General features: G+C 45.3%; 1 protein-coding gene and 1 long non-coding RNA gene across 9 annotated transcripts in view; one reads left to right on the forward strand and one right to left on the reverse strand.

The window, feature by feature from the left end:
• The window catches only part of tiam1b (TIAM Rac1 associated GEF 1b), a 55,567-nt gene that overhangs the window by 32,791 nt on the left and 3,075 nt on the right, over positions 1-19,701 (reverse strand). Inside the window, exons 1-2 of one of the 8 annotated variants that reach the window (XM_081699780.1) lie at positions 8,539-8,794; positions 541-612 (exon numbers count right to left, since the gene is read on the reverse strand). The exons of 4 other annotated variants lie outside the window; for them this stretch is intronic. The gene's annotated coding sequence lies outside the window, so the exon portion shown is untranslated. Of the gene's footprint in view, positions 1-540; positions 613-8,538; positions 8,795-13,063; positions 13,316-19,701 lie in introns of those variants that run through there. 3 more of the 8 variants (XM_081699779.1, XM_081699783.1, XM_081699782.1) reach the window with 3 other exon arrangements.
• On the forward strand, positions 9,988-12,313 carry LOC145651808 (uncharacterized). Its single transcript, XR_014117829.1, has 3 exons — positions 9,988-10,837; positions 10,925-11,110; positions 11,806-12,313. It is a non-coding gene; the product is annotated as an uncharacterized LOC145651808 (long non-coding RNA).

Here is a 19,701-nt window from a genome sequence, read left to right on the forward strand (position 1 = left end):
GGGGGGGGGGGTTAATTCAGCAGGTCTCTGAAGAACTGAAGTCGGCCTGCATGGTTTAGGCTCAGCTGGAGTTCTCTGTGAAGCTTCACTTAGAAGGGACATGCACTGTTCCATTCATACACACACACACACACACACACACACACACACACACACACACACACACACACAGCTAGGTCGGTCTGTAGATGCAAACACATGTGCGGACAGACATGCACTCTTTTCCCATTTCCCACATTTACTGCTCTCATTACTCATATGAAACAGATGACCACACACACACACACACACACACACACACACACTTTCTTTCAGGGCAAACTGAATGATCTTCCTTCAGAGTTAGAATGATACACATACCAACATGTCCAATGTTTAGTAGATCACGTTCACACAAACGCCCCCCACACACACCCACACCCACACCCAGCAGTGTTTGGGTCTTCATCATATGCTTCAGCTATGCATTTAGGACCCCCACAGGCTTTGTCCTGGAAAAAGTGTGTGTTGAGGTGTGTGAGATTCTATTATAGAGCTTACCATGAAGAGGATCTCGCGCAAGCTCACCATATTTTCATGCCTTTTTTTTTCGGCCCTCCTCCCCCCTCTTTTCTGCAGAGCACAAAAAGAAAAACCCAAATAAAAAAACATGGCTCATGGCAATGATTAAGGTCACTTCTACTCGACCGAGGCTTCTCTGCATCACGCTGCTGGAGCCGGAGGGCTCGGAGAGTAGAAGTGTGTGTGTGTGTGTGTGTGTGTGTGTGTGTGTGTGTGTGTGGGTCTGCTCCCTACAGGACCTGGCTCGCATACACAGAATGCTGTCTTACAGGGTTACAGGCAGGTGACTCGGCCTCCTCTCCCAGACAGACGGTGGAGCTGTCTCCCACAGCCTCCCGCTCCAACCTGTTGCCATGGCTTTGCTATGGCAACCACTTAGTCTTGGGTGGGCGGCTGAGAGTCCTACAGTAAGCGCGGACGGGGCGAATAAACTGGACGGACGGTTTCCGCGGTACCCAGGGCTGGTCTGTGGGTCGAAAAGCGGAGCGAGTCCATGTGAAAGGATCGGGCTTAATGGACCAGACCGGACGAGGAGAGAGGAGAGAAGAAGAGTGGCAGGTAGAGACAGCAGGACTAAAACTCTGTCAGACTGTTCCAGGCCCCAACATGCAGCGCTGGGAGTACTGAGCTGAGTCCTGGCCTACAGCTCTCAGATTTTAACAACTGCTGTGCTCCATCTCTGAACAAGTGCCTACACCTCTCTGAATGAATCTGCTGCTCTCTCCCCGTCTTTCCGTCTGATGGACAGACCAAACACATGTACCAAACACGGACATGTGAACTAGCCATTACAGTCATGCATGCTGGATTAACCTGCCCAGCTACATTATCAGATTAGTAAGGATGCAAAAAGTAACACCTGGTCTCAGATCAGCAGATATGTCTTGTGAGAAACATGACCCATCCAACAGAGCATAACTGCCGTATTCTACATCATAGGGATGACAGCTGACATTTAAGGTAACTAATTGGAGCCCAGGGTGCCATTTGTACCTGAGCTTTTGAGATCCTGATCGTAGACAGCTATGTTAGCATTTTTTTCAACACTGTCTTTAAGATGGCAGAGTGGACCTGTGTTTGTACAACATGACATTAAGCTCATAAATAGCAGAATTCCTGCCACCTACACTAACTGAAGCTGAAGAATAACACTATTGTAGCATTCGGGTAACTCGTTTGAAAAGCTCTTTCAATTCTGGGATAGCTGCCATAAGCCTCAAACTAGGAGAACGAAAAACCAGAAGAGTAGGTGTGGAACCGGGCGGTGGATAATGGAACCTGAGTCATTTCAATACTGTAACTTCAATTTGTCAGTTTGTACTGATTTCTATTGTCACTTCAGTGAAAGGAACTTCCACCACTGACGATGACAGGGTGTGTAGGGAGTGTAACACAATCACAACCTCATAGTCTCTCTCTCTCTCTCTCTCTCTCTCTCTCTCTCTCTCTCTCATGCACACACACCCACTCTCTCTCTCTCTCACACACACACACACACACACACACACACCCACTCTCTCTCTCTCACACACACACACACACACACACACACACACACACACACACACACACGAGAGAGAGTGATGGCTGAACCAGTTCCAGCAGTGTGTCTCCCTGTCACACTTCTCTCAGCATTCCGCTCTGTGCACGGCTGTGGACTCGAGGACTTGAGGCCAATCGATTATAGTGGAGAAGAGAAGAGGATGAGAGGAAGACGAAGGCAGCACGCCGGCTGCATGAGCCTCTTTGAAGCTGCTTAGAGAAGTATGAATAATCTGGCTCCATCTCTCCCTCTCTTCCCATCTCTGCATCCATCCCTCTCTCTCCCTCCAGTTTTCACATTTTCCTGCTTTCTCCACAGTTTTCCCTCTCTGATAAAACCAGGGCACTTCTCTGGTCCAAGAAAGTGAAGCATCCTTTTCTAAGGAACCTGTGTCCTGAACCATTGGAGCTAGATGCTGGAGGAATGCACAGGAAACACCCACAGTTACTCATGGGGACCAGACACCCAAACATTCCCACAGGAGCCACAGTTCTATTGAAAAGCATTCAGTATTGCTGAAGAATGTTATCCATTTCATGGATTTTCCTATTTTCTTGCTTTAGACTTACTTAGCTATAAGTAGTAAAGAAATCCTCCAGCCCTATTAATCTCATTACGTGGTTCTCTAGATCATCTCTGACTGACTAAAGAACATAGTCAAAGCAATCCCCTGAATGCAGTTTTGAAACGTTGTGTTGCCATATCCTCTCTAAAGACTTTGTTTAAGAGGTTCTCAGATGATGATGTTGGGGGTTAGAACCTGCAGGCAGTATGGGGCCTGAAATGAGCGCTTGACATTCCAGCTACTTTTCTCATAGAGGGAGAAATACACAAACACGCACACACACACACACCACACACACACACACACACACACACACACACACACACCTGTCTACCTGGCCAGCCTGTAACATGTTACAGGTGCTTTTGGGGCAGGTTTGTTATTAGAGTTCTGAGGTAACTGTTAGAGGAATACCAAGACATGCTAGGACATGAAGGGATGCCTGGCACACAAAACCCATAGATGCACGCACACACACACACACACACACACACACACAAACTCAGACACACACACACAAACTCAGACACACACACACACACACACACACACACAAACTCAGACACACACACACACACACACAAACTCAGACACACACACACAAACTCAGACACACACACACACACACAAACTCAGACACACACACACACACACACACACACACACAAACTCAGACACACACACACAAACTCAGACACACACACACAAACTCAGACACACACAAACTCAGACACACACACACACACACACACACACACACACACACACACACAAACTCAGACACTATAACTATATACTCATAACTACACGTGCAAATACACATGCTCATAAACACACATATGGGCCTCCACACTTATTCACATGTCTCCATACATGCACACACATATACAAACATACAGCTACACAAACATAAATGTACCTTTCAGCATACAACCTACACACAAAACCGATGAGGCTTTTTGGATATAACAAATTAAAGTGGGATATTTACCAACCAACCAGAACTGGTGACCCATTAGCCATACATACATACACAAACAAACATAATAAAATAAAATGGTCTTGTCCATCAAAAACATTTTTTTCAAATGCCACTTCAACTAGACAGTCCTTCTCTAAGTTTACGAGACACTTGTCTCTTAAATTAGTCCAAGTCCTCTTAAATTATTCCAGTATCAAAATTTTGCAAAAAAAACGCCCAAACAATTAAAAAACCTGCATTCAACTTCCCAACGACAAATTAAGCCTTAAGAAAAATCACCACACTTGCATAAACTGCAGATGTTTGGGCCCACCGAGACTGCTGAAACATTATGGGTGAAACACATCAAAAAGTGCCATGAACCTCTCCAAAAACAAAACAAAACAAAATAAAACCCCAGAAGAGATTGCACAATCCCTTCTGTTTCCCAGCTGAATGTTTTCCAGCTGAATGAGATGAACTGATCCTCTCCTCTGATCCTCCTTCATGGGAAACTCCTCAGGTTTCCCACGGAGTGCGTGCGATTAGAGCTAAGAACTGGCACTTGTTATGCGAGGAGAAACCTGGGGATGCAGCCCGTGTAGGTGAAGGTGTTACTTGCCCAGTGGTCAGGGTTTTTGCATTGTTTTTTAAGCTTTTTAGTTTCACTCCAGAACAACGTTTTATAGCCAAACATACTGCATGATTCAAAACTTGCAAACAAGTTATGTTACACCTTGTGTATATTTAAGGTTAGAGGACACTAGTGTTATTTTTATGTGTTAGTTTGACCCAAATTATTTCATTTTGCTTAATCATGGGAATGCTTTGCTATGTCAGAAAACACACAGAACACTTATTAGTCACACCCAATAATAAACGAGAAGAAGCAAAATAACGAACAAAAATTTAGTAGTGTGATTATTAGGATTAGCATATTCTGGCTTTTGGTAATATCACTGTTGAATAGTCCAATTTTGCAGTAATTATCAATGCATGAGACAATATGTAGCTGCCACGTGTATAATGTGTGTTGAGTTGAGGTATCTGAATTCCAGCTCTCAAATACCACAGAGGACTACAAAGCAATTTGATTCTTTCATGCGCTTTGTAGAAAAAAAATGTAAAAATGCTAAAAACACTTTCATATCGTTTGCTACCCGACTTATTACCCCTTTAAACTGAAGTTTGCAGTTATTTACTTAACATTAATTTGAATGAAACACAACCAAGACTAGAGTCTAACAAAGAGTACAAGTCTCAGTTAAAACTAAAAGCACAAGCTACAAAGCCTGTGAACCTCTAAATGAGTTGTACACATACAGAAGCTTGTGTTTTTGCTGAGTCATCTTAGATCAAAAGCAGAATCCCCTTGTGCTAAAACGATGAGTCAGATGTTTGTTATTCACAGGGATTCCACACCTGGAGTGTCTCTCAAAAGTAGCTCTGACGGTCTTCATGTGCTAGAATTAAGACACACAAAAAGCCTAGAATGCTAGACATGTCCATAATGTAACTGATGCCCCATCATCCAGGACAAGTATGGTTTATCAAATAGAAAAAAATCCTTTTTTATTAGCTACTGTTGAAATCAGTGGCCACGCTGATTTTTTTAGGATTACATACTCCTCGATCCACAATCCTCGTTCAGGTTTAAACCTGCCAGGCTCCGACGCCTTGAGGTGTGAACAGGTCCAGGTTCCCCATTTTCCATTAGGTTGTACATTTGCATAACACAAGGATGGTACACAATGAACCTGAAGGCATTCTCATTCATGCATCCTCTCTCTCTCCCTCACATGCATGTACACACACACACACACACACACACACACACACACAAAATGCCTGACTAGTAGAAGAGGACCAAAGTTTAACACTACCATTTCAGAGGAGGAAAATGTGAGAGGAGATTCCCTTTCCTATCTACACACCACATGCTGTGTGACATTTCTGAGCTTCGGTGCACATGTGTGTGCATGTTTTGTAGCACTGGGAAGTCTCTCTTCTGCTGAGTTTCTTCATTAACCAGTGAAATGTGAAATGATGGAGGGTTCTGAGTGGTAATGACAACAGAATAATACAACTACAGTACTACACACAGATCTAACCACATAGTTGTTGCAGTAATGATGGCACAATAAGACCTTTACCAAACCACTTCACTGACAGCACAGACTACAGATGTCACTAAGGGCAGCAGTATAAGGTCCTTAGTAAATCATTGCAGGCCACAGAACTATTAATATTAGTTACGGTATTGACACACTATCCTCACTGAACAAACCCTCCTTCACACAGGGACATGTTACAGTAACAGCAAACTGTTTAAACTGCCATAAGATATGGACTACGATATGGACAGAAATCAGACCTAAATGATTTTGCTGAATATTGTTATAATATCGATTGTGATATGCAGTCACCAACGACACTCCAAACAAACAGAAAACTACCATTTTTCCCCCCCAACCCACCATTGACTGCTTGCCAAACAAATAAACAAACAAATTCCGCAGCCTTCTGGCATTTCGGAAATGACAGAATGCCAATTTCATGAAGTGGCCAATCGATCTGGCAGCCAAGACAACTCCTCCCTTCAGCCCATGCTGAATTTTGCTCGGGGCCGGAGCCAGGCTGGTGACTGGCAGGGCGTCCTGCACCGCAGGCCCAATACACATGGCCCCTGGGAGAGGGGGGGACGCATGAAAACACTGAAGGTATTATTGCAAGAAAGACTAGTAAATGAAATAAATAAACGGAATCAAAAGTCATTCTCTGCTGAACTCCTACATATACTGATAACTTTGATCATATCATATATAGCTGTACATTTTAATTATACAAATATTTACAAATACAGAAACTCTGTTTACCTTTTCTAAGGTACAGCCTGAAAAAAAAAAATCATATATATTGTATGCATACCATGTATTTAAAATACCAGTTGCCTGATGCTGAAATTTGGACACATTAACCCAGATAAACATGCTTACCACATATGCAGATGCGCATGCGCACAGACATGCATGCACACTCCCACCCACCCACGCACACACACATACACACACAGTTTGCCCCTGAGATCAATAAACATATCTTCACACCCATGAACTTTCACATACACAGTGGTAATGAAGTGTGTTTAGAGACACTATGGTAACACTATGTGTAAACAGAGGAATGGAGTCTCTTCAGAGATAGCAAACAACAAATCCATGTTAATGAACTCAAGGTGATTGAGTGATCATTGATGTGATTTCCATTAACGTATGCTAGTCACAGACAAAGGTTCTGACGACATTCAGTGCAACACCATACACCAAGTACAGGACTAGAGGAAGCTGGCAAGACGGCAGCCATGTTTACTGCCATCTTGGCTCTAGGATCCACTGCAATTTGCCTAACAAACAGATGCCCTGATGATGCTCCAACGTCATCGTTAAATTTCCAGATGACACGAAAGCAGGCCTGATCTCTGACGATGACAAGACAGCTTGTGTAAGTTAGTTTTCTGACACACTCAGCTTCCACTGGGACTACTGCAAGTTCCTCGACAAACACTCTACAGAGGACCTCGCATGGGCCGAACATACCGGACGTGCGATGAAGAAGGCACAACAGTGCCTCGTCTACCTCTGAGGAGAAGCTGTGGCATGAATTCCTGCATCTTTAGGTCATTTTACGCCTGAACTGCTGACAACATCCCGACGGGCCGCATCACTGCCTGCTAGGAGGAACTGTACTGCTCTCGACCGCAACGCTCTGCAGAGGGTGGCACGGACCGGCCCGCGCACCACCTGGGTGTTGAGCTCCCATCTCTCCTGGAGTTATACACCATGCACTGTCTGAGGGAGTGAAGGAGGATCACACGAGACTCCACCCACCAAAGCCACAGTCTGTTATCGCTGCTGCCATCTGGCAGACGGTAGCGTAGCATAAAAGGCAGAACTTGGCAGCTTTGAGTTCTCAGACACACCTAGAACTCACGTTGATGATCTCTTTCTCTGCCCTCACCCCAAACAACCCTTATTAACTCTGCATGTTATTGTTACAGTCATGTACAGTAGCATACACAGTAGCTAATATTTAACAGCTCAAATATAAACTGCACTACTGATGCCAGTTCAGTCTTTGTATTTCAGCTTGTAGTGTGTATTGTGTAGTGTACAGTGTGTGTGATGTACATTACCATTCAAAGGTTAAAACACCATAATATAGTCACTAAATCATTTGTAGCTTTAGATTCATTTAGTATTTCAATTATTTGGGGGGGGGCTACTAAGTGCAAAATAATTCACTAAACGTTTATACAATAATTTCTTATCAAAGTATCTGCTTCAATGCAACACATTCTGGATATTGAATTTTATCCTAACATCATTCTCAATACAGCTCTGTGTCAGCTGCAGCACGCTACACCATTATGAAATTTATTCTAAATGTTATAAGGTAGTATAGATCTACTACATTATAATACTTTTATATATGTACCTGCAACAAAATGGATTTTACATCATCAAAAACATTGGTTCCAAACTTTTGAGCAACAATATCAAACTTCGGAATGATGGTGCATGCATGACTGAGTGCAGTATGACAGTGAAAATGTGTATAGTGTAAATACTCAATATGCTGTGTTTATTTTGTGTATTTAATACTGCTGAGAGGTAAATGGCTAAGCACCAAAGATTTTCATTCAGTTACAGTCTTTCTGGCATGCTCACTTATGGACTGTGTGAGGCAAGAGTGCTTCAGTTACCAAGTAATGCACAATTGTACAGTCACACTGCACTTCCAAGTGTCCCACTTAGTCAGGCTTTAGTCAGGCTACAACATTACAACAACACCATGTTCAACACATACAAAACCATCGCCACAACACCAGCAGCATACACACAGATTTACCTGAAAGTCCATCAGAAACACGGCAGTCCTAATTCATAACGTTGGCCTTAGTGTATCCAGTAATAAACACTATCCAGTGAAACAGCAGGGTGACTTCTCCAGCAATACTACCTCTAAACTCACCCGTACATCTCGTCTGTCTTGAGTGTCAATCCACAGACTGCTGGAGGGTAAGCACAGGCAAGCCCCAGCGCCTCCGGAGTAGGTAAAACCTTCTTAGAGTACCCCCCCAAAACCGGCTTAGGGCGGGCGTTCTCTGGGGGCATGGGCTGTAATCACACCTGATACCCAGCACAATGGCCTCCCATTCCAACAATGCTCTAAGCAGTGTAAGACGAACAGGACACTGTGTATGGGCTCTGGCTCCCAAAGCAGAAAACATACTCTGCTATTTCTAGTCAAGAAAATATAGATCGGCAGCTCTGCGTGCAGATAAAAGGATGGAGGACTCAGTGAAGTCTGGGACGTCTGGCTCAGTCACAAGAAATGCCGTTATCTGGAAGAGGTTCCCCTGTTTTCTTTTTCGGGGGGTTTCCAGGGTTTCACAAGAACATTTTAAGTGTCACTATTTCTGGGGGTTCTTCTCAGCGCATTTGTAAAAGTCACAGATGCCATTGTCATGCAATGGGACCGAACTGATTCCCTAACGTAGAGCAGTTACAACTCAGCAGGACGCAGCTCCTCAGGACGGCAAGTGTATAGAGCCATTAAAAGGCATTTACATCTCAGAGGTGCCGTTTAAAGTAATCCGCATATTACAGACCCCCCCCCCCGCCAACCCCCACCTTGGTTATATTAGCATTAGCAACCAATCAAAGGACTTTAAGTTCCAAGACCTGCTGAGAATCAAGCACTGTGCTCAGATACCTAGTACTGGGGTCACCAAATTATACATATTGTGTAATTAAGTGTGAGCACTGAAGTTTTTTGGAATTCGCTGTTGGCATTGTATTAAAGACTAGCTTGCCATCTGCAGCAAGTGCCTCAGGGCCTGAAAAAAAAAAGAGACATTTAGCATAATGTCACTAATGCAACACTAACTAGCACCTGGGCCAAACGTCCTTTAACAAAGTTGAGCAACCATTTCTTCTTGCTTGTTTATTTCCCCATGAGACACGCAGGTGCGTGTATAATTAACAGGAAGTCACACTTCACATTATCAACTCCCACAGCATTCTGTCTCTTTATCTGACTCTGTAGGCGTCTTGTGCTGGCATGTACAGTACACGCGTCATGAAATGCGAAATAAATGTCACTGCAGAAAAAAAAACCCAACACAAACACAACAGAGGACAAGACAAACAATGTAAGTATAAAAATGCTGAGGACTGCAGTTTAACACTTAACCAAGACCTTCAAAAAGGTCTGACACCAGATCTTAAACTGTCTGTGATTTCATTTGATGGCCTTTATGCATCTAATCAGCATTCAGGGTTCACTTCTGTAGACATGGCAAAACATCCAGCCAAGATGTTTCCGCATAGTGATCTCCAGAATTCCTTGCTGTAAAGTCAATCCAGTGCACTTAGCTTATAGGAGCTTAACCCTTACATAGCTCAACCAAACCGAGCTCCATCCCAATGCCACAAGTATTTACTGGACACTTTCTTGGTGGGGGAAAAAAACAAAAAACAAAACACATTTGTACAAACTAATTTAAGACCGTTTCTGCTTTGGTTCAGACACCCATAGAGAGCATGGAACTACGCGCATGAAAACTTCCCCCCACTGACGCCCCACCAGGATAATGAACTTCTGAAGGACACAGGGCTTCATCTGCTTCTTTTATTATCCTCGTCCCTGTGCACCGTGGAGAGGCTGGATTAGCCCAAACAGTCTGCCAGGTAGCTCCTCGCCCCTCCCCCCTTTGGGGTCCGCCCCGCCACGGGGACCCCGCGTGGCGCGGTGCAGTGGGGCGTGGCTGCACAGAGCAGTGCTGGGCTACGGGTGCGGCTCACGCCAGCACGGCCAACCGTGCGTCTCTGATTTCCGTTGGGCCCCAGCTGCGACCGCAACCCCCACCATGTTCCCTTGCCTGCGAGCTGTTTTGTGTTTTTGCCTTTCTCTCTTTTTCTCCCGTATTCTTTCGCTCCTCCGCTCTATTTTTACCACCTGCGTTCTCACAGTGGGCACGGACGTCGAGGGAGCATTTACAACGCACGGAGATTGGAGATCGAGCACTGGCATAACACCGCAGATCAGCACACGCAGTCGTTAAAACGGACGGACGCACAGAGAGCGAGTGCGATCCGCTGAAGCTTGAATGATAAACCACTACAAGCCCCAATACACAGAGCAGGTAAAAGAAATGGCACAGTTCAAAAGCTGTAAACCATCTCTTACTCTCTCTCCCTCTTAAACTCTCTTTTTCTCAATCTAAACACAGCTGGCAGTGTGAAGTCGTCACTCTCTACTGCTGACGGTTGGATATGGCATGGATGGGAAGACCTTGCAGTTATAACCCCCTCCAAGAAAGATAGAGGGTAGGACGGTGGAAAGAACACAGAGAGAGAGAGAGCGAGTGAGGGAGAGGAGTGTGATTGAAGTTAGAGGACAGAGTCTGGTAGATGAGGTAGGAAAAAAAACAGACATGTGAACCACCCAGCTTCTTTTTCAACCTTCAAATCTGTCTCCCTAAAGCAGGCACGCCGCTTGTGAGGAACCTCTGCCTTCTCCACCAAACACAGCTGTGCCTCTTAAATCCAGTGCAGGGAAAGCACATTTTAATCCCCAGCTCACTGGCTCTGGAGATTCCCACGAGGCCTGGCCCGGGTTAATAGCACTCACATGGCAGTTAAAACAGTGATGGGGCTGACGGTGAGCGGCGCTTCTGCCGGTGCCAGCGGTGGGCAACACGCTCCCGTCCGACAGGACGTCCTGCCCGCCGACGGTCCCGATGGCGTCGGCTGGGACTCCCCTTTCTCTACCTCCCCTTCTCTCGTTTGTCCTTCCACATCTCTCTCTTGCTATAACACTTATTCTTTCCCTCCTCCTCTCCTCCTTGCTTTTGGACAAGTTGAATACTAGCAATAGTAATACATCAAGTATGACGACACTTTTATTATAACAATATTTCTTTTAACATTCTTCTGTGTCCCCATATGTAAGTCTATAGCAAGAATATCTGCTTTCATGCCTGCACACAAATTCCTATACCAAAAACTCATAACTAACTAGCAAGGCACAGAGACAGATGATCTCTCTCTCTCTCCCTCCCTCCCTCCCTCCCTCTCTCTCTGGGACCCCTTACCCCGTTCTGCTCCGCAGGTTCCGCTCATTTCCATTTGTTTGGGGGGAGGCAGAGAGACTATGAGCCCTTCGCCCCTCCCTGTTCGCGCTTTTCTCCAGGCTCCTTCACCCCAGGGCACCAGGCTCGGCTGGACTTGCCTATTTGCAATTCGTCGTCTCTCTTACAGCACTCCACAAAAGAGCCTTTCCAGATAAAAAAACAACAACAACAACAACAAAAATTCAGGCTATTTGCACCATCTGATGCTTGTGATGTGATAATTGTTTAAGATATGTATTTTGTACTTCTAGGTATCAGCATTGATCCTTGTGTTCTACAGTATTCTAGTTCATTGGTATGTTGGACTCTAACCTACTGTACTGTACTAGGATGTATTCTATGAGTAAATGATCAAGCACTTTTGTAAATTCCTCTGGATAAGAGCGTCTGCTAAATGCTGTAAATGTAATGTAAATGCAAGTGTGTGTGTGTGTGTGTGTGTGTGTGTGTGTGTGAGGGAGACAGCATGTGCGCTGGTATTGTCAATGAGAATTTAGGTAGCATTCGTAGCTATGCTTGGAAAACAGACATGCTCTGGGCCAGGAGGCTTCTGCTCCCTCTAATCTCATAGCAGTTTAACCGGACCGCTGTCCGGACATGCAAATACCCAGCATAAACACACGCGCACACGCAAAGTGAGCAAGAACCTGAAACACAGGGATCTGTAGCTGATCTGTATATGACAAGGAGATATCTGTACACAGAGAGAGAGAGAGAGAGAGAGAGAGAGAGAGAGAGTGCAACAGTGGAAAAAAGAAGAACAAGAAGAAGAAACTATCACTGCTGCTACAAAAATCAGAGCCTCTTTTCCCAAGAAGTGAGGTAAAGCTTTCTCAGGAGGACCCACCCGCTGTTCATATGAACTGCTCTAATAATCATGTAATTTACAGCACTCGGGCCAATAAAGCATGGGTGGACTCCGATAAAGGAAAGGCAAAAGTGAAAGAATGAGGGGAGAAGGAAAAAGGAGAAGCGGGAAGACGAAAAGAGCGAGCGAGTGAGCGCTGTGGTTCAGATGTGGGGATTCCCTTTCATCTCCTCCTCTCACCTGAGACTGAGCAGCTTTGATCTAAAGAGCCATTTGTTTGCCCCAAACACGCACGCACACACACACGCACGCACGCACGCACGCACACAGACACACACACACACACACACACACACACACACACACACACACACACACACACTGCTAGCGCTCTCAACCACCCGAGAGGAGGCAGACAGGGTTCTTACCTTCACTACAGGGGCATTTAGAGGATGCAGCTCCTGTTTTTCCTAAGACAAATTCCACGGTTACACTCGCAACCATGCACGATCTGTGAGTGGATGAGCACACAGCACGCTTGTCCTCGTGCACACAAGCACATGCGCGATCACGGACTGCTTGGCACACACTCGCACATGGGCTACAGCATGATGGTCAGGAAGAGGTGTGTCTGTTAACTCCTTCGCCCCCCTCGCTCCCTCTGATGGGTTCTGTGTCTCTGTCATCCCTCGTGTTTTGTTCGTGAGAGCCACGAGCATCAGATTACAGATGAATTCTGCATCACACCCACCCCTCACCCTTGCAACCTTCCAAGACACCTTTCACGTATTTAAGTTTACAACAAAAATGTGTCTGTAGATCATCTAATCACCCGTTTGTCTGTATGTGAGTAGATGTGGGCGTGTGTGTGTGTCTAAGTAGATGCGGGTCTTTGGGAGTGTGTGCGAGTGTGTGTGATGCATGTCGACTCTGAAGCAGACCTGGGTACTGTGGTGCTGTTGTCATAGCACCCACTCTGCTGGGGAGACGTCATTCATGACATCAGCTAAATGGTTTTACCCCAATACACGCGCACGTGCGCGCGCACACACACACACACACACACACACACACATACACACACACACCAGAGGGGCTGTTCTGTGCAGATGAGCTCAGGCAGCCCTTTGAATGCTTGGATTCTGGGCAGACGTGTTGGCTGGGGACACAGGGACTGTGAACTGCCCTGAACTGCAGAGTTAAAAAAAAAAAAAGAGGGAGCAGAACGAGAGGAGCAGGGAGAGAGGGGAGGAGCAGAACGAGAGGAGCAGGGAGAGAGGGGAGGAGCAGAACGAGAGGGGGAGGACAGTGGTGCAGCACAGAGTGGAGGAGGGGAGGAGAGCATGCCCTCACGTCTAGACATGTGACTAAAAATGCCAAAATCAGCCAACATATTCAGCTCAGAATGGAGATTGCGCTGGCGCTATTACTAAAGCACTAACACAAACACACACACACACACACACACAGGCTTTATCTCCAGCCAAGGTCACGACCCCGCCACCGCACCACCACCAGCAGTGAAGCGTTCGCGGCCTGCCAGGCTGAGGCTGCAGAGGGACTGAAAGACAAGCGGAGGAGTGAAGAAGCAAGCGAGAGAAACAGAGAGACTACACAGCACCTAAAGGACACACACTCCGGCTCGCCACGGCGCCATAGAAACAGCGAACACACAGACGCAGTCCTGTCTTTCATACAGTAAGTCACAGAACTCTGCGATTCATTTCAAACTCCTCCCCAAACACAGCACATCCCCATTTAATGCAGAGTGTAGCATCTGATGGGAAGACTGCCCATAACGCAGGACGAACAGTCCAGAGGCAGGACAACTTCTAAGACAAGCTATAGGCTCTCAAGGTGGGGGTGCCGGTCAGGCAAGAGTGTGACACTGTCACCAAGGTAGACAGAAGAACCTAAAAACAGGGCGTCCACTACGGAATCCCACAGCTGCTGCAGCTCAGCAGGAGCAAAGACGACAACCTAAATTAAAAAAAAACAAAAACCCAACACATCTTGAAAATCACACACATCAAGATCCGCAGTTCAAAACAAAGTAAAATCCTGTGGAAGCAGATGTACATAGCCACGCGCTTTCCTGAAGTGTTGTGTACTGAGCCGTGTTCTGGCTCCCAATGCCAAGTGCAAGATATACAATGTACCAGAATCAAAACTTCTCAGTGCGCCAACATTCACAAGTCACATAGGGCACTGTGACATTTGGACAGTTTATTTCTGGATATGCAGAGAAACCACAAAATCTATGAGAAAGTAGATCAGAGAGGCACTTGCAGAGCACTCATTTGGGGGACAAAAAGGTACTTGGATACATGCACACACCCCTTCTCAGATTTACAGTACATACTAATTGTATGGAACAGAACAGAACAAGAAACAGTCAGGAATTTTCTACTACTGCAGCCTTCTGGAGCATGGAGGTAGTGTTCCAAAGCACTGTAAGCAGAATGACAGCCTCTGTCTGTGTCTGCGTGTGTGTGTCTGCGTGTGTGTGTCTGCGTGTGTGTGTGTGTGTGTGTGTGTGTGTGTTTCAGTGAGAGAGAGAGAATACTAGAGCTGACCTTGCTTGCTAAGCCATACCTTATGAACTGCTTGGGGCTTATTTTTGCATGCAAAAGTGTCACTAGGATGTATTATAACAGCAAGCCCCCCAGACCATGTGCACAGCACAAACTGCCAGACAATAAGTCCCCTTAAGCGCCTGCTGCACACACCCATTTTTACAGCAGGGCATCATGTGTTTATTGCTAAGATGTTAAGTCAAAAGTGAACAGGCGCTCCATTTTTAACCTTTTTAACCAACCATCTAACTCCATCGCGTCCAGCCACAGCTTCTCTCAACTGCAGCACATCAGCGCACACTTGGCTTTCCACTAACAGAAACCACGGTGCAATAGGCTGGAACAGGAAGGCCACGGCGTGAGTGTGTGTCTGGGCGTGACCGCAGGAATGCTGCCGCCGCGGCAGGCGACAACCCTGCGCCGCCAACTGCCGTGGTTGCTAAGACATCAGTCGGCTCCCACCTCACGCTGGGAGCGCTGTCGAGCCCAATAGAGGCCGACGTGCATCCGGATGTTGGTGGAGGAGGCAGGAGTTTAGCCGACTAAGGATCCAACTACAGGAAGCATCAGGGTTCCGCAAACCCTTGAGCTTCTAGCGCCTAGAGAATCTACCTCCATGCAGTGTTTTCCAACCCAGTCTGCAGGGACATCCAGATGATCCACATTTTTATTCTGTTCTAGAGCCAAAACACTCCTGCACCAAGCAATACATCAAGAGCACTGAACACTTGGTGTAGTTGTCTTGAAAACTAGCAAAAATCTTCACTGTTTCAGGTTGTAGTGTGGTAGGTCTCTAGTAGCAGGGTGTACCTAAACTGTACAGAGTGGTACAGTTATCATATCATCATATAAACAGCAAAACGAACAGCACAATTTTGTTCCAGATTTTGAAATCCCTGGTATTTAATTGCCCAGATAATGTAATCATCGGTCAGGGTGTTATCACGAATGCCGTCTAGGTAAAGAAAAGATCGAAAAACTATAGGACCCAGACCTCGAGTAAGGCGAATAAAACATTCCTGCATTATCTGTTTAACAGGCTACCACTGATTACAAAGTCCAGGACTGGATGTCTGATTCAGTGGGCCACAGTTGAGTATCACTGCTGTAATGTTTCCCTTGTTCAGACACACATGATTAAGCTTAATGAGGGCTCGGTAATTAGCTTATAGGTTAAATCAGGAGCGTTTAGGGCAGGGAAGACATTAGTGCAATGGAGGAAGAGGACAGCACAGAAAATGGAAAGAAGAGGTGGGCACACTCGTGTGTTAACGCTACTCGTCCTGTTTTCGGCTGCCGAAAGGCCCTTGCGTGCACGGCGCCACCCCCGTGAACGAATGTAAATCGTTGCAGTGTGGAGGAGTTTTTGCATTGTAGAGCACCAGAGATGCGGTATGAAAACTCAGGAAGAAGAGTGCGAGCCAAGAGTTCGGTACAGAAACAAGCCGTTAGGGACAGGGAGAAACAGCGTAGAAACAGACTCATTCACAGTGTAGGCCAGCCAACCACACACACACACGCACGCACACGCTTTTGGAGAGGCTTGCACTTAGTTGGCTGTATGCTGTAGCCTGTTCTGTTGTTGTTCTGAGACTTTTAGACGAAGTCAGGCACCGTCCCATGCAGCTGAGGATGAGCTGTAATGTCTCCGGACTTGCTCCTTCACTCCTGTTGCACAAACAAACACGGACAGGTCATGGCACTGCATAGACAGCGTGGTGCACCCACTCCCTACTAAGACGCATAGAAGGTCACTTCTCATTTATGAGTTAACTTCGTCAAAGAGCTACCAGTGTCTATTCTACAGTTACTGCGTCTCACACTCTCCTAGATACTGAAGAGGTAGCTGTTCTTTTACTAGCAGAGATGGTGTATGGGACCACAACATATCTGCCATGATGGAAACATTTATGACTTTAAAAGGTCAAATCAGCCAACATTCTCATACACATGTACAGAAACATATTTAAGTACCGGATCGGTGACTACTTGTGGGTGGGCATGTCCTGTATGTGCGTTTCAGTTAAGCAACTGTATCTTATGCTGTATTTAAGATGGCCATCATATGTGTTACAATGAAATATGCTGTGTGTGAGAGTGAGTGAGTGAGAGAGAGAGAGAATATAAGAACGCTCCTTTGCCTGTGTGTTAATCTTTCCCATGTTTCTCTTAAGATGTATCCAAGATGACCACAGTGTGTGTCACAGTGAAATATGACCTATAGCTCACGGGAGACACCAACGTATTCTAAAAGTGCTGAGTCACTGCATACGCACCAGCCCTGCTAAAATGTGCAGCGGTGAAGTGAGTCCTTTCTGCACAGAGGATCTGGGACAAGCCATCTCTGTGACCTGGTTAGAGTCCATGCAATACATCACCACAAACTGCTAACGTTGGTAATTCCAAATGACAGATAGTGGGAGCCAGGGAGCAAATGAGATAACACAAAGATGTCCAGACGTTGGGCCACTGTTAGCATGCGAGTACTACAATCCAGGGAGTTACCTCAGTGAACTGTTGTAAAAATTGTAGCTGTAGTAATAATTGCTGTGTAGTACACAAGGTTTCCAGAGAAACAAGACGTCAGAACTTTAGAACCCCATGGAATGAAAGTAGACATAACAGTTTTGAACATCAATTGGTTTCACCTCCTAGAACCTCAGAAGCCCTTTGCTCACAAAGAAAGCTTATATACTACATGGAAACATTTACTACCTCTCTGTCTCTCTTATTTTTCCAGTAAAGACTCCATTAGGGATCTATAAATGATGAGGCTTATGTATGAAGAGACAGCCAGTTGAGAGACAGAAAGAGATCTGCAAGACAATAAATGCAGGAGGATATGCACTTTTGGAAAGTAACATGCTTTTGCCAAAAAGATGATTACATTCACTGCTGCATTCTTTATAATCCGTTTCCTTAAATACTTAAGCAAAAGAAGTCAAAAACAAGCAGACTGAGTTTAATCAAACTTTGCCTCACTACTAACTGTACTGATCTTCATGCATTTTCGCAAACTTGATATGTTGAAGTGCTGTTCATTGACAATACTCCATCCATCCATTTGCTAAACTGAGAGCAACACAATCCAATATAAATGAAACATGCCAACAAATGTAGTAAAACCTTTCCATAAGACTGAAGACTGAAATGCTAAAGCTAGCAAGCCTGGACAGCACATGGATAAGACCACACATCCCATAGAAAAAGAGAAACCTTACACAACTCACATTTCACACACACACACACACACAAAAGAATCCATAAGATAACTTGTTAAAGGGACAAAAAGCCCACTTGGACACTGTACAGATTATAAGCCTTTGTGTTTACGTGTGTGTGTGTGTGTGTGTGTGTGTGTGTGTGTGTGTGTGTGAGAAAGAGAGAGAGAGAGAGAGAGAGAGAGAGAGAGAGAGAGAGAGAGAGAGAAACGGAGCAACACAAGGACAGAACAAGAAACCGATTGTTGTCTTTGGAGATGCAGATAATCCCCACAAGGCCCTCATCTGAAGGGCAGCGTGCAGATCTGACAGTCGACTGAACAAAACCCAGCATTCACAGCCACAAAACACTTATGCAATCTGCTTATTGGCCGTCCTCTCGTGCACACGTGGATGGGATGACTCCACCATGAAAGCAAAGCTCATCTGAGTAATTAACATCCAAAATCGCACCAGCACTCTGGCCCACGAGACACCCAGCGCATCAGCTGCCAACATGACTGCCCCACGACCGCCGTGACTGCACACACTGCCAGACGTGAAACGCGAAAGGATGTCTACAAGAAACAAGCGTAGACAATGACTGACCACGGGCCATGTAATGAGCCATGCTACATCTCTGTGCTTTCTCCAAAAAATATTTTCCCCATCACAGGTTTACATGTGTAAAACATATATTGTTGTCTAAGGTTATGGCCCACTTTGTCATTTATTTTTCATATATACCCTCTGACATATCCTATAACCTGATCCAAAGAGCTTACTAAGTATAAATATGTTTTAATATGAAGAACCATGAGTTGTGGAGGAAACAAAAATAATCAAATGCACCTATTTGTTTTTTTTTACTTACTTAACATTTTTATTTTGCAAACCAAATCCTCGCACATTTTTATAAATGTTTAATAAGGCTTAGTTTACCCTGCTGAAGAGATGTTGGGAGTTATGCAAATTAATATGCCAATGCATTAGCAAACACGTCTCACAGTTTACAGTTCAATTCTGGAACATTCTGGGCTTGGTGAAATAAACGCAGTTCTCTTTATTTAAGAAATATTTGTAACAATAACTTTAAAGCCATATGCCAAAAATGATCACCAAATGTGTGCATTTTTAGCCGACTCAGAGATAAGGAGGATCGCGGAATGGTGAAATATAGCTACAGCTGGCCCCATTAAAGTCAGACCCAAAATCCTGACTCGGCATCGGGAAAAAAGTAAAGAAGGAATGATAAAGAAATACAGAACACAAGCGTGCTGTTTGCTTTGG

This window comes from Electrophorus electricus, chromosome 17, assembly GCF_041902795.1.
Source record: "Electrophorus electricus isolate QZ-2024a chromosome 17, ASM4190279v1, whole genome shotgun sequence".
NCBI classification, from domain to species: domain Eukaryota; kingdom Metazoa; phylum Chordata; class Actinopteri; order Gymnotiformes; family Gymnotidae; genus Electrophorus; species Electrophorus electricus.